Below are 14603 nucleotides of genomic sequence, written 5' to 3'. Positions count from 1 at the left end.
ATATGTAGGGTGACTCTAACCCCTAGGTAGCATAGCGCTTGTTGCGAGGCAAAGTAGCATACTCTAATACATATGTCACAACGATGATCTATATGTACTTAGATCCACATGAAGAGAGTCTCTTCCTCTCCTCAACATATTGTAGCTCCTCTATGTATAGGACTACTACTCCTCGTGTTCCTCTAGTCTTGCCCTATGAATGTGCCTGAGGATAGCAAGTCCTTTCCCATCTATAACCCCTCATTTGTGGTGTGTGGGAACATGGGTACTACCAGTGGGTCTCTTTGTATAAGATGACATAGATCCATTACAATTCCACATTATAAATCTCAAATGTTTCTCATAGGCTACACATAATCATGGGTATCACTCTCTGATGATGGCCTCACCATCCCTATAAATTGCCCATTTTTCTACCTTGCAGGCCTTCATGACCCATGGCATGCATTCTCATCAACAGGCTACTTGGGCTAGGGTGAGATCATCATCAAGGTACACCTCCCCCTTCAAGGCCTTCCTTTTGAAGAGAAAGTCTCTATGTCTCCAAATTCGTGAATTTTCAAAGTAAGGGTCAATCTTTATTTTGGGTCCTTGCCAACTCATCATACACTCTCAACAATAAATATGCTAGAAGGGACTCCTAGTTTCTCATATACACTTTTAGCATCATCTAGTGGGCTATCTCATTCTTTCCAGTCACTACACAAATGTGTAAGGCTTGGATTTCTTCTCTCCTTCTCCCCAAATGTTGCATTCTACAAACTCTTCTTTATTTGGTAGGGACTTCCTCACCAATTCAATCCATTTAGAATATTTTTCCACATCATATTGGGCCTTTTTGAAATTGCTATCCATGTGTTGATTTCCTTCTCCATGTGTGTTTTTAGCTCATTAAATTCTATTTGCATCTTTTTAGGGATATTCATTGTGATCTCCCCTTCTTATTTAAAGAGGTCAAGCTAGGTCTTGCAGGTGGTTACCTCATTTTTGAGCTCTTCAATCACTTAATTTCTCTGCCAAAACCTTTTTACGGACATTTCTTCCCTCAATTGTTGCACTACCGCATCACACATAGCTATCATGATTTCTTTTACATCTTCTAAGTCATGGTCTTAGATTTTATTACACATGTGCCAAATTTCTTCCATACTCTTTAGCACATGGATGTCTTTGATTTTTTCAAGGAAGCTCAAAATGGTAGATTACTTCCCATTTTTCTCACCCTATGTGCAACTTTTGGATGGTGGTGGCGCCTTACACATTTTGGGTGTGCCTGCCATATCTAGAATTTTGTTGTTTCAAGTAGACACAAAGAGAGAGAGAGAGAGAGAGAGAGACAGACAGACAGACAGACAGACTAATAGATAAGGGTAGGAGAGCCAAGGGCAAGAGGTTGATAGTAGTAGGAGGTTTTATGGGTTTGAAGAGGGTGATGGAAGAAGTGTCAACTCATGATGGTGTTAGGACAGGATAGGATTAATATGGATTAAGCAAAAGCATTAATGCAAGGAGAAAAGATTAGAAAATTAACGTTAAGGATAATTGTTGATGTGTGATGGCATCAAATAGAAACATGACCATGTTAAAGATGGTCCTATTGGGATAGGGAGCTCAACATGTTGCGATAGGACTAGAGGCCAAGAGTGACAATGCTAGATGGATCTTTAAGACCTGGAATGCTCTTGATGGGTTCTAGGTATGTGGGTTAAGTAAGAGCCATGGCAAGATGTTTCAGTCGTGGTTGGCTTTGACACACTAACTGCTTCATACATGGTGATAGGTTCAGGCATGGTGACAAGCTACATGTTCAAATAGACACAAAGAGAGAGAAAGAGAAAGAGGGGGGAACACATTTACTAATGTATTTATTCATTATTCAAATGTCAAAATTTCAAATATTTTGGAGTTTCAAAAAGACTTTATGTTTACCACATAGGCTTAGGTTATATCTTAGCCATAATCTTATAAGGTATAGTGTATAGATATAAATATAGACATCAAAATGTGTGTGTGTGTGTGTGTGTGTGTGTGTGTGTGTGTGTGTGTGTGTGTGTGTGTGTGTGTGTGTGTGTGTGTGTGTGTGTGTGTGTGCGCGTGTGCATGCGCGTGCGCGTGCGTGTGCGTGTGCGTGTGCGTGTGCGTGTGCGTGTGCGTGTGCGTGTGCGTGTGCGTGTGCGTGTGCATGTGTGTGTGTGTGTGTGTGTGTGTGTGTGTGTGTGTGTGTGTGTGTGTGTGTGTGTGTGTGTGTGTGTGTGTGTGTGTGTGTGTGTGTGTGTGTGTGTGTGTGTGTGTGTGTGTGTGTGTGTGTGTGTGTGTGTGTGTGTGTGTGTGTGTGTGTACAAATGTAGATATGGATACAAATATGTACAGGCATAGATGTAGATGTAGATGTAGATGAAGATATAGGTATGGATAAAGATATAGATGTGGATATAGATATAGTTGTAGTTGAAGATGTAGATGTAAATACATATATAGATATGGATACGGATATGGATGTGGACATAAATATAGCTAATATAATTGTAGATGTATAGGTAGATATATATAGAGATGTAGATATAAATATAGATATAGGTACATATATGGATATAGATATGGATACATATATGATCATAAATATAGATCTAGATGTAGATATAAAGATAGATATAGGTATAGATATGGATATGGATATGGATATGGATATAGATTTAGATTTAGATATAGATATAGATTTAGATTTAGATTTAGATATAGATATTGGTCTATATTGCATTTTACATTATTCGGAAAGCATTTTTACTCAAATAATAGTCAAATGTTATGTTAGCCATCAAATTTGGGTGTATTATTTGGTGACACGTTACTTAGTTAAGAAACAGATGAATAGTGCTTACATTTCATTCAACAAATTCAACAATTTTTTTTACCAAAAAGGTTTTTCATCAAAAAGCTTTAAATCAAAGAGCTTTCTTTATATACTCAAGAAATCTCATGTTCATGCAATTACACAATAAGCACTTGTATTTGAACATTTAGTTTTGATTCACATGAAGCTTCCAAATTAGAAAATTGAACTTGGATTTAGTATTATTTTGTTATTGTTGTAAACTCTAACCTATGCCTTCCACTCATGTATCTACAGTTGATATGCAGCAGAGCACTGCTATGACATGACCTAGTATTCAGAAAGTATCTCCATGGTCAGGAGATTGAGGAGCTCACCATCCACTGACACCAGTATGTCAGTGAGGGGGAGATATGATGTCACGGACAAAGGAAAAGAGAACGTTACTGAGGATGTATCTGGGATGATGACACCTGATCTTGGCTTTTCCAAAATGCTTCAACGAAATAGACAGACTACAAGTGTAAGAGAGAGAAATACTAAAATAGGAGAGAGAAAAAGAAAGAAGCCATGAAAGTTGGATAAGAAGCTAGAATATGAAAGCAACTGATTTGTATTATGCTATGGTGGAAATTGAAAATAGTCTCTTACATCATTATATACAACTAATGTGGCACTAAGTGTTTATGAAATATTCTCAAAAATATGTCTACTCTCCTTTTGTTGGAGTCCATTCCCACACAAATCTTTTTGTCTTCAGAAATAGAAAGAGAATTGATTACAAGATAACTCCAAGCAGTGAAGATGAAATAGGGTATTCTATATAGACATGACAAAAGATCCTATAATCTTCAAGAATATTCAAAAGAAATGATTGGTATAGAGCTAAAGTCCAAGTATCATATGTAATATACTTTATTGTTGAAGCATAAAGGTGGTAAGTTGATCTGAAATTCATCATGTATAAGCTCATCCAAGATGTACAACCCACTGCACATATTTTACTACTCATCCAAGCTGTGCAACCCACTTCAAATCTTGTTGTGGAAAAATTTGTTCTCATCTTTCATTTCACCTACACAGAACCTCTTTCTCTAAGAGAGTTTAGCTACTCTGGCCAGCCTAATTTGTGTTCTAAGTATAAATACCTAAGTCCTAATCTTAGTTGCTATTATGACACACATGTACATGAACACAACCCCACTGAGGATGCACTTTCCTAGGTATTATAACTCTCTATATATTTGGAATCTGAGGATGCTACAAACAAGAAAGTTTTAGCCCTTAACAAGATTTCTAATGTTTAGTAGATAGACTATTTATATATTTTGATGTTTCATGACATATTTGGGTTCTAAGTGACCCTAAATCCATATTTCATAACATTAAGTAGAAAAGTGGTATCTTAGTCTATTTTGGACCCTATCTTTATAACCTTACCCTCAAAATGATATGTAGGACTTTTTACTAGCTATAATTGTTTACTTGTACCCATGAATCAATTCTTAATACTTAGATAGGCATTTTAATGTATTATAAAAAGAAAAGTTTTTGGATAATAAAATAATGTAAAACTTATAGTTAAGGTGCTTTTATCTCAATCTAAATATTTCTAAAGTGAAAGATAGTTTGTTTGTGTGATTCTACAAACTGTATTTTGTAATCTATTTATGGTCATTAAGTACTAATTTGACCAGTACATTTAGGAAAATTTTGAGAAAAACAAGTATCTTAATTAGTATTCACTAATACTGACTGACATTAGTGAATAGGCCAATGGAACACTTCCAAAAACTTCCATGTGTGGTCTAATGTAACATCTAACTTTCTACTAATTTGACTAAACTTATCCTCACGAGGTGATTTTAGCCAAAGGGCTTGTCCTTGATAATCATGTTTTTTCGACTCCTTTTTCTTACTTTCAGCACCTTGATGCAACTTTTTAAAAAGGGGAGTGCCTTAAAGTCACCTCAAAATGAAAAATAAAAATAATTTAAACATAAATCTTGAACTAAGAAATATTTGAGAGTTTTTGTAGTTTGAACCCTTTTTATATGCATTTGTCTTGTTGTTAGATTTTTTGTTACAAGAATGCACACGTAGCTTGGAGAAGAAGACATTTGAGTAAGCATAACTCAAAGTGTATTGAAAGGTATCAAAAAAATAAGATCTCAAAGACTTAGTATGCCTTAAAGTGAATAACATATATACAAGGCTGAGAGAAATAAACCTCCTAAAGGAGAAAAAGTTATCCAATAGTCGTAACTAAAATATGATAAGAAATCTCCCCAAGAATGATGTAATGAACAAGAGTTGACACTCGTACATAGAGAAGTACTAAGCCCATGGACTAGAAAATTCCACAAATAGGATTAATCCCAAAGATTTGGGAAAAGCTTCATAGTTCTCATGAGGTTAAGCCTTTGCGAAAAGATCTATGAGGTTATCTTGTGTTGGTATATAGGCCAAGTTGATCCCTTCTGTAGAGAGTCTCTCCCCTTGACATTATGATAATGTACCTCAATGTGCTTAGAGCCTGCCTAGAACATTGAATTCAATGCAAAGCTAATGCAATTTGGATATCATTGAAGATATTGGTCCCATATGACTGTCCCAACACCCAAATCAACCAAAAGGTGTTTGAGCCAAATACACTCAGCCATAGCAATGAAAGATGCTCTATACTCAACATCAAAACTAAAAGTGGCCACAATGGGTTCAACCAAAATATGCATGAGCTATAAGCATGAAGGAAAATTTTCTTGTGGATATAAGAGTGTCATAATATCCGATCTAGTCAATATCTGAAAAAGTATGTAAGTCTAGTGGTAAGGATATCCCATTGGGATAAAACTCAGATAAAACAACCTAAGCTACCATGAGTACTATCCAAATAGTGAAGGAGCTGCTTTCCTACCTACCAATGCTTAGTACCTAGACAATGCATAGACTTACCCATTTATGAGACTACAAACTAAATGTCACGTCTCATAATTTATACATAAATCAAGCATCCAATAATCTATTAATAGAGAAAGATGTTAAAGCAATTTCCAACATCATGAAGGCTTAAGTTTCAACTTCAAAGATGTCTCCATACGAGTAGCAATAGGCTTGCAATCATCAAGACTAAATCTCTACAATAATATCTCAACATACTTTGTGTGACACAAAGCAATATCTTTCATCACACTACTTGAACTAAATGCCCAAATAATGATGCAATAGGTCTAGATCTAACATATCAAAAACTAAATTCAACTCAGCCTTAAAGTCAACAATATATATCTCAATAGGACTGGTGGAGTAGTATATCATCAACGTAAACCACAATGATCAAAGGCACATCACCATCATGTCCAATGCATAAGGCGCTCTTAATTGGACTATTTTAAAGACCGCACAAAGTTTACATATATATCCTCTCATATCAAGCTAGAAGAGCTTCCTTTAGACCATATGATGACTTTTTTTCGTTTAAGTTTATTTTTTTGCCCCTTTTGCACAAGATTGTGAGTTGAAAAATATACAGTTTCTCATATAATTTACCATTCAAAAATGCACTTTTGATATCCAATTAAGTATATTCCAACCATTATGAGTTGCTAGTACATAAATTCTATGAATAGATATCATATGGTAAGTGGAAGTAAAGTTCTCATCAAAGTCAATGTCCTTCTATTGAACATAACCATTTGCCAAAAGTATAGCTTTGTAGCAAGTCAATACTATCATCTAGGTTGCACTTTAACTAGCAACCATTTTTCAATAATTTCCCTGTCTTAAAGATGTTATCTTGGTTGAAGAATAAGTCAAATTTGAACTCTCTTTCACTATGGCCTGCATGTTGATAGCTCACTACATAGAACTATTTGAATTATAATAACAAAACATATATGAGCTGAAAATACTCAAAATGAGCTTTCTTTTAAGCCGTAGTACACTCAATTTGGACCAATTGACAAAAAGTTATGATTGATTTAGTGCAACAAAGTCGATAGTAAATAGCAGCATGATGTCTACCTTTTGCAAGAGCTCATTCCTAAAGATTTTATGGCCAAGGTTTTAGTTTGATGACTTTCAGTGAATGATACATGATATGCTTTGTTCTTAGCTCTAAATCCAAAAGCTTAGATGCTGTGGAAAAACCACAATCCACAATGCTAAAAGACCTCTTCATAATGTGCTTTACTAAAGTTAGATATGGGGACAACCTCACCATACAGATACTAAATGTAGCACAGTAGAAAGAAGAGAGTATGGAGGATTTTATGGCCAAAGTGTGGAACTTGTATAAAAGAATCCCACTCGCAAAAAGGCCAACTACAAAAATGGTGACAAAGGCCTACATTGAAGACGACAGGATCTATGAGGCCATGGTCAACAATTTGGCCCTAGACCTATCCAACATCAATGAAATGTAGAATAAGGCAATCAAGGTAAATGAGCTCTTCAATTAGAGGAGCAATTATAAAAGTGTTGGGGGTTAAAGGCCACCTAGTCACCTACTTTTACTTGTATATAGCACCCATACACTTGTACAGCATGTGGTGAGCGCCCATCACTATCACTTTATTCTTTATTCTTTCTATGACAATAGAATAAGGGAAGGTAGGTCACACATTATGACTATTAGAGTTCCCACACACCAGCCTCTCTCTTCTTTCTTGAACCTCCATAGCTTTTGCTTTTATTGGTGCTTCCACTTCTGGCTTCGCCTTTGAATTAGTATCAAAGTATAAATTTGAGGAGTTTCAATGATATTCACTTATGGCTCCACCTTTGAATTAGTATCAAAGCATACAATTGAGGAGTTTCAGTGATATTCACTTCAACCTAAAAGAAAGCTTCATTTGTTGCTTCCATGGCAACTACTTATTGAGGTATGTAACAATCTTGTTGCCTCCTCTATCACTTCCACCCTTTCCAGCATTGATTAGGGCTTTCCTCCAAAAATTTTGAGCTTTGCCAAGTGAGCATTGAGCTTAATAGCAGTAAGAAACAACCGACAGCCATTAGTATGATATGCACTTGATTTCTTGTCCCTATTCCTAATATTTTTCACATCTTTTATCTCTCGTTGTTCACTTTTTGCATGACAAATCTATTGTTAAGTCATGTTGTTCACTTTGTGCAAGATAGACCTATTGTTCAATGTGTTGCAAATGAACTTGCTATTCAGTGTGTTGCAGATAGACATTCTATTCATTGTGTTGCAAATAGACGTGCTAGTCACTACATGATTTATGTTGTTAGGGGAATGCTCTATTGATGCTTATGGGGAAACTTCATTATGCCTAGATGATGTATTGATGCTTGGAAAATGATTTTTGATTGATTAGAGCATGATTAGCTCACTGTTTGGAAGGTTCTTTGCTGTTGTACCCTATGGACAACCAACTTACATGTTGAAAGCTAATTATTTGTAAGCCTGCATGCATTTTGGGGATGTTATTGATGCTTGGCATTGATAATTATGCCCAAATATGCTTATATTGAGCTCTAAGCATTTGTATTCAAGCTATGTTAGATGTATTTGGACTTTGGGCATTCATTTTAGGGATCCTTCACTTGTGGGTTAAAGACATATTGGAGATATATACTCCTGAATGTACTTATCTTATATCTTGGTTGCCCAAATGTTCCAAGCATTATGTATTAAGCTTTGCTTGGAACTTGGACATCTAGTTTTTACTTTCAATGGAAGATACTTGTATCTTAGATATCTTCCATCTTCGACAAAGCAATACAGACATGCAATTAGTCTATTGGAATTTAGAGCTACTAATGCAAAGTCACCACATCCTGCATTGCAATCTAAAATGGTGTCCCCTTCTTTTGTGTACGTTTGCAAGAACGAGCTCCAAAAAGCCCTACCACGTTGCATGCCACCTACAATATTTGGTAGTCATATAATGTATTAGGAATCTACTAAATGTTTACAAAACATATCAACAATAGTTTAACAACGTTGGATCTCATATTGACCTCTCATGGGGGATCCTGATGTATCTCCCACCCACTCATTCGCAGTAATGTCATCTTTTGTGAACTCCGAAGGGATGATTCCATTGTAAGCGATATCTGAATGCATGTATGCTAGAATATATAGCACATGTACTTGCATTTAAATATTGAGATACTAATTTTGGTAATTATACTCACTAAATGAAGCCAACAAGTGTGATACATAAACAGTATCTAGCATGAGCATATCATGACTTTAAAACTCTCACCTCTCTACCTCTAATGACACATACAGGTGTCTCGCAATGAATAACCTGTGCCATGCGTAAGGCCCAACACTTTTGCCCTGACTCCATCTGTCGGTGTCCATCCTCCACAACCTACTCGATAAGCTCTACCATGGAGTGTGTTGTGGCAAGGAACAATAACATCCTTGCATCCTTGAGAACACGATCAACCAAATACATGGCATCGACTGACTCTACCTCAGTATGGGAGTTCAATGACGAAATTCCATCCCCCAATCCATGCACGACACTATCTTCAAGGAGATGAACCACCATGATATTGCATACTGTGTTTGTGGTTTCTTCGTCAACCTCAACCATCTTGTTTTGGTTGACCTCCTCCAATGCCTCTACCAATCGAGAGAATGCCTCACTTGGCTAATCATTTCGCAATGGATGTCCGATCTCGAATGGGTCGCAAAGAACAATATACCACTCCATCTTCACCATCATAGCAGCATGGGAGACAGCGACTTGCAAGGGGTCTTTCATAGGGCTTTCAATGTTGTGGACCTCTGCACATTGACTCCTCGATTAGTAACATATTCTTCTTACTGAATGTTAGCAATAGATAATATTCTTCTTACATGTTTGTTTACCTACATGTGTGGTTCAAACATCTTGCACCATTGTAGCTTCGTGGGAGACGATGTCTTGCAAGTGGAATTCCATGTGACTTTCAGTATGGCCCTCTGTATGATAAATTCATCATTAGCAACATATTTTTCGTTCAAAATGTTATTGTAGATAGTATTATTGAGAATGTTAGTTCACCAATGTTTGTGGCTGGCACATCCTCTAGTATTATAAGTTGAAAATCAAAAATTGTATCCCCCTCTGCAAAAATACAGACCATTCTTATTGGCAAAAAAACTATGAGTCATGCTTGTTTACCGATAGCTGCCACGTCCCCTAGCACGGCTAGTCCATGTTCTTGCATTCTTTCCTTCTCTACACAAGGACACATATCACTATTAACATCATATAATGATAGAATATTTTAAAGCTCTAACATCATCCAATCATGACATGTGTGGAATTCACGAGCATTGTTTCTTTACCTCTCTGTGCACGTGCCACGTCTAATGTGGCCTCAAATCTAAGACACTCAATTCTTCCACCTTCTGCATGTTAAAAAATATTGTTGATGTTACTTTGGTAATGAACAAGAATTACGTGCCTTCACATCATGAGTTTTGTACAAAAGCAAGCTTACCATCTTGGTGCTCTATAATACATGTGTCAGTTCCATGTGATGTCTCACTACTTCTCGTCATTGTCGTGCATCTCTCTATAGAAGTGTGTAAGGTAACACTCTCCACTGCAAGATCTAGAAGAACTTGTTGTATCCTTCTATCCATGCCAATGTCATGGACCTCCTCAGTGATGCCTTCCATTGCAATCTACTCTTCAGTGGTATCAATGAAGGGGCCTACATGGTTTGGTGGTTATGATTCATATTCAAGAAAATATTTTTACTGGAGGGACACAAGAGATGTCTTGGCTATAGTACTTCAAAACATCAAACCTTTTAGGTGTGGAGAAACCAAATTAATTGGTGATGAGAGCCGATCCTTGGTTGGCCTCTCGTCAATGATATTGGATTTGCTCTTGCTCGTGTTTTCTTTTTATAGTAACCGCACTACTAGTATCAGTTTTTTGTAAACCCATCATAGTCTCTTCATTAGGAGACAATAAAGTGCAATATACGCCTAAGAATGTAACTCATTTCACTTACCATACCTCTAGATCCTTGTGTCTCTTGTGTTTGTTTTTTCCTTGAGTATTTTTTGTACAAACTTTTCTCATTGGAGGGGTATTCACCTTCTGGATAGTTGAGCAAAATAGGGCATATTCGATATACCTCCTCATCCCACTGTTGCTCTATCTGGTAATCCTCAAACATGCACTGATCCTCCTGCATGTTTGCTCAATCCTCACACTCTCCTAGCAAAGTTTATATAGCCCTCCTCTCCATCTGCCCGTACATGAACCTGACTTGCAAAGTCACCATTACAAATCTTGAATGGATTGGCAAGTTAGCACCACAGACATGCTACTAAAGAAGGATATTGTGAACTACCTGTACAGAAGCCTCCATGCTGCCAACTTCGTTGACTTCTGTGACTCTATATCTTCGTCTGGCTTGAAATCATGGAAGACAGTGCAAAACATTTGCTCTCTATGCTTTCTCTTTATCTCTTGGGTGTATTGGAAGAACAAACCGTGTTCCACTCGAATGTTATAGTAGTCCTCCCAACTCAAAAGCAATCTCTTTCTGCCATCTTGCAACATGGCCCAAAAGGTCTCTTGTCTTACCCCAACTTCAAAATGGTACATTTCCATTTGCTTGAATCAAAGATATGTTGTTTAATACCAATTTGTTAAACTTATGATGCACATAATTTAGATGAACAAGAATAACCTACGTTCAGGCATGCCCATCAATGTTTGAATTTTCTTGTCAAAACTCTCCATGGCCTTCAATATCCTTACGTGATCTACCTCGTTTAGCTTTGAGGATGCCAATGTGTATACTCTCTCCTCGTTCAATACACCCCCTATCTTGGAGCCCCACTCCAAGCATGAGACAGTTCTACATTAACAAAAACATTGTTACTTTGGACAAATGTAGCATAAGTACATATAGATGGCAAGTACAAAGAGGTAGCAACTTATTGATACCACTTCTCTCCGAGACTGGGGTCTGCAACTCTTAGCAAACATCGAGTTTTCTTGACGAGCTTTTCATTGACACTATAGTATGCCTCACCCCACTTGGTTCTAAACTCAGAGTCGGAGAGTTGTGTCAATTTCTATTCAATCGGTCGCACTGCCATATCATACTCATCCTGTACTTGGTAATTAGGGACAACATCATTGCATTAGGAAAAAATGCATCAGGAAAAACATTGTTAAGATAGCTTGAAGAACTACCTACCTCCACATAACATGGGCCAGTGCAATCAATGGTGCCTTGTACCATACGCGAATGGGCGTCGACTTTCTATGCGCTTGCACCCATGCCTTTGCCTCATTAGTTAACTTGTCAAAAATGGTAGCATGGTCAGTCTGCCCTTGCATCCTTGCTTCACAAACAAGGTATGGATAACCCCCTTTTGTGCTAGTCTATGTACATTCTATATTAGGATCTCATGAATATGGTCCATTGCATACCTGTTTGTACGAGAAATAGCTGACAAAATCTCCCCCTTTGTGACACTTGTCACTTTCACAAGGCGATAATCAACACGCGCATGTTGCCTCACATTATCTGGAAAGGCTGTTGCAAACAATCAATTATGTTGAGGATGATGTAAGAAACAAACACATTGTAGAATGTTAAGGTCCTACGGTTTAGGGCCACTCACATATGCGTATCTCATCCATCCATGCTGTGAAACGATGATTACCATCCCAAACATAAAACATGCATTTTGACAAAAAGGCACAATCGGTGCCGCTAATATCTGCCTCGAAGTCCTCATGCTTCTTTAGCCGATGGGGATCCCACTTAGTTCTACTCATATCATCAACTTCCTTGCACTAGTGTCTTGGAGTCTCTAATGACACTATAAATATACCCATCCCTCTAACATACCCGTTGCTAAAAAAGGTTTTAGAGTTGCTTGTACCTCGATGTGACTTGTCTAATTATAGGCATGGAAACCAAACAACATAATGGGATGGGTGGAAAAGGGATGGACGTCTGCATCTGAATGAGATGATGAGGTAATCAATGTCCAATTAACGTAAATAAATAAAAACCATAATCTAAATCATGTTGCCATCTCTTACAAGCACTCACCATCAACGTTTCCAATTGATCTTATATGCATACTTGCACAATACGTTTATCGCAAGTGACTGTGAGAGCGGTCTCACTAGTCATTTCACTAGCATCTTGCTTGCACTTCTTTTTAGATCTTTGTGTTCGATTCTTCTTGGGTTGTGTATGTCCACACCCTTGTTGTGCACTAAAGGACTCAATGCTTTAATGGTCATTGCTTTCCTTGTCAATATCACTCTCCGATAGTACGAGCTTTCTCTTGCCCTTCCTTGCCTGCGTCATCGAAGCGTGCCCATCTTCTCCTGATGTCACTCCTTCCCCACATGCAATTGCAACTGTTGCTTGTAGCTTGGTAGAAGTCAATGATTATGTTTGTGTTACTCTTCATCTCGCTCTTGGAGGGTGACTCCCCCCTTGTGATTGCATGTTGCCGGTGGCAATAGCCTATCGTCCTGTTGTAGATCGTGGAGGCAAGTCAGAGTCCTTGGGAGACTCATCCGGTCATCTCTCTTTCTCCTGCAAACAATGATGTGAAATAGGATAAGAGAAGAGATAGAGCAATCGTAACAAAAATCAAGAGAGGATCTTCTTACCGTCTGTTCAATTGGCCATTGCACAATTGCATTTTCCTTAATGTTAATCTTAGTATTGCCTTTGCCACAGGCCTTCACACCCCTCTAATACACAATGGTCATAAGAACTCCCACTCATCCAGGGAGCAAGCTCGGTGAGGGAAACGTTTGTCGAACTAAACCTTCTGCAATCCTTTCATCGCCCTTGTAAAGGGTGACATGATCTTGTCTTTTGAAATCAGATTTGGCCATGATAGAGGGGCTTAGGATTACATCTTACAGATATATTGCTTCCTTAATTTCCTACCAATGAAATACCAATTATGTGTGTGTGTGTGTGTGTGTGTGTGTGTGTGTGTGTGTGTGTGTGTGTGTGTGTGTGTGTGTGTGTGTGTGTGTGTGTGTGTGTGTGTGTGTGTGTGTGTGAGAGTGAAGGGGGGAAGGAAGAGATGGCAATGGGGAGAGAGAGAGGGGGGAAGGAAGAGATGGCATTGGGATAAGAGAGTAAGAGATAAAGAGAGAGAGAGTGAGAGCGAGAGCGAAGGAGAGGGAGAGAGTCTAGAGAGAGGGGGAAGGAAGGAGGAGATAGAGAGAGGGAGGAAGGTGGGGATAGATTGAGAGAGAGAGAGAGAGAGAGAGAGAGAGAGAGAATGTGTGTGTGTGTGTGTGTGTGAGAGAGAGAGTGGAAGGGGGAGCGAGAGAGGGGAAAAGCCTGGGATAGAATGGTGAGATAGAGTATGTGTGACTGTGTTAGAGAGAGAGGTGTGGAGAGAGAGAGAGGGAGGGGAGAGAGAGACGGAACCGTATTGAGGGTAGGGGACAGAAAACAAGAATTTGAATTACAAGGGAGAGGGGTTCTTTTAAATACAAAGGAGAGTGAGAGAGAGAGGGATAGAGAGAGAGAGAGAGAGAGAGTCACATACCGAGAGTGGAACGATTTGCAATGTGAAAAGGGGAGAGGGGATAGGTCCTTTTATAGGTGAAGGAGAGAGAAAATAGGGGGAGAGAGAAAGAGTGATGAAAGAGAGGGGGAAAGAGGAAGAGCATGTGATATGTGTAAATTTTTCTCACCAGAAATGGGTCACTGACAACCCCTTGTCAGATGATTATTTTTTCGATGACCCATTCTTGGATAGTAAATTTTGGCCCAATAAGAT

This window comes from Lygodium microphyllum, chromosome 26 (assembly GCF_053477565.2).
Source record: "Lygodium microphyllum isolate KBCC chromosome 26, Lygodium_microphyllum_v1.1.10, whole genome shotgun sequence".
NCBI lineage: Eukaryota > Viridiplantae > Streptophyta > Polypodiopsida > Schizaeales > Lygodiaceae > Lygodium > Lygodium microphyllum.
The sequence above is the reverse complement of the archived record's forward strand: the minus strand, read 5'-3'. Positions refer to the sequence as shown.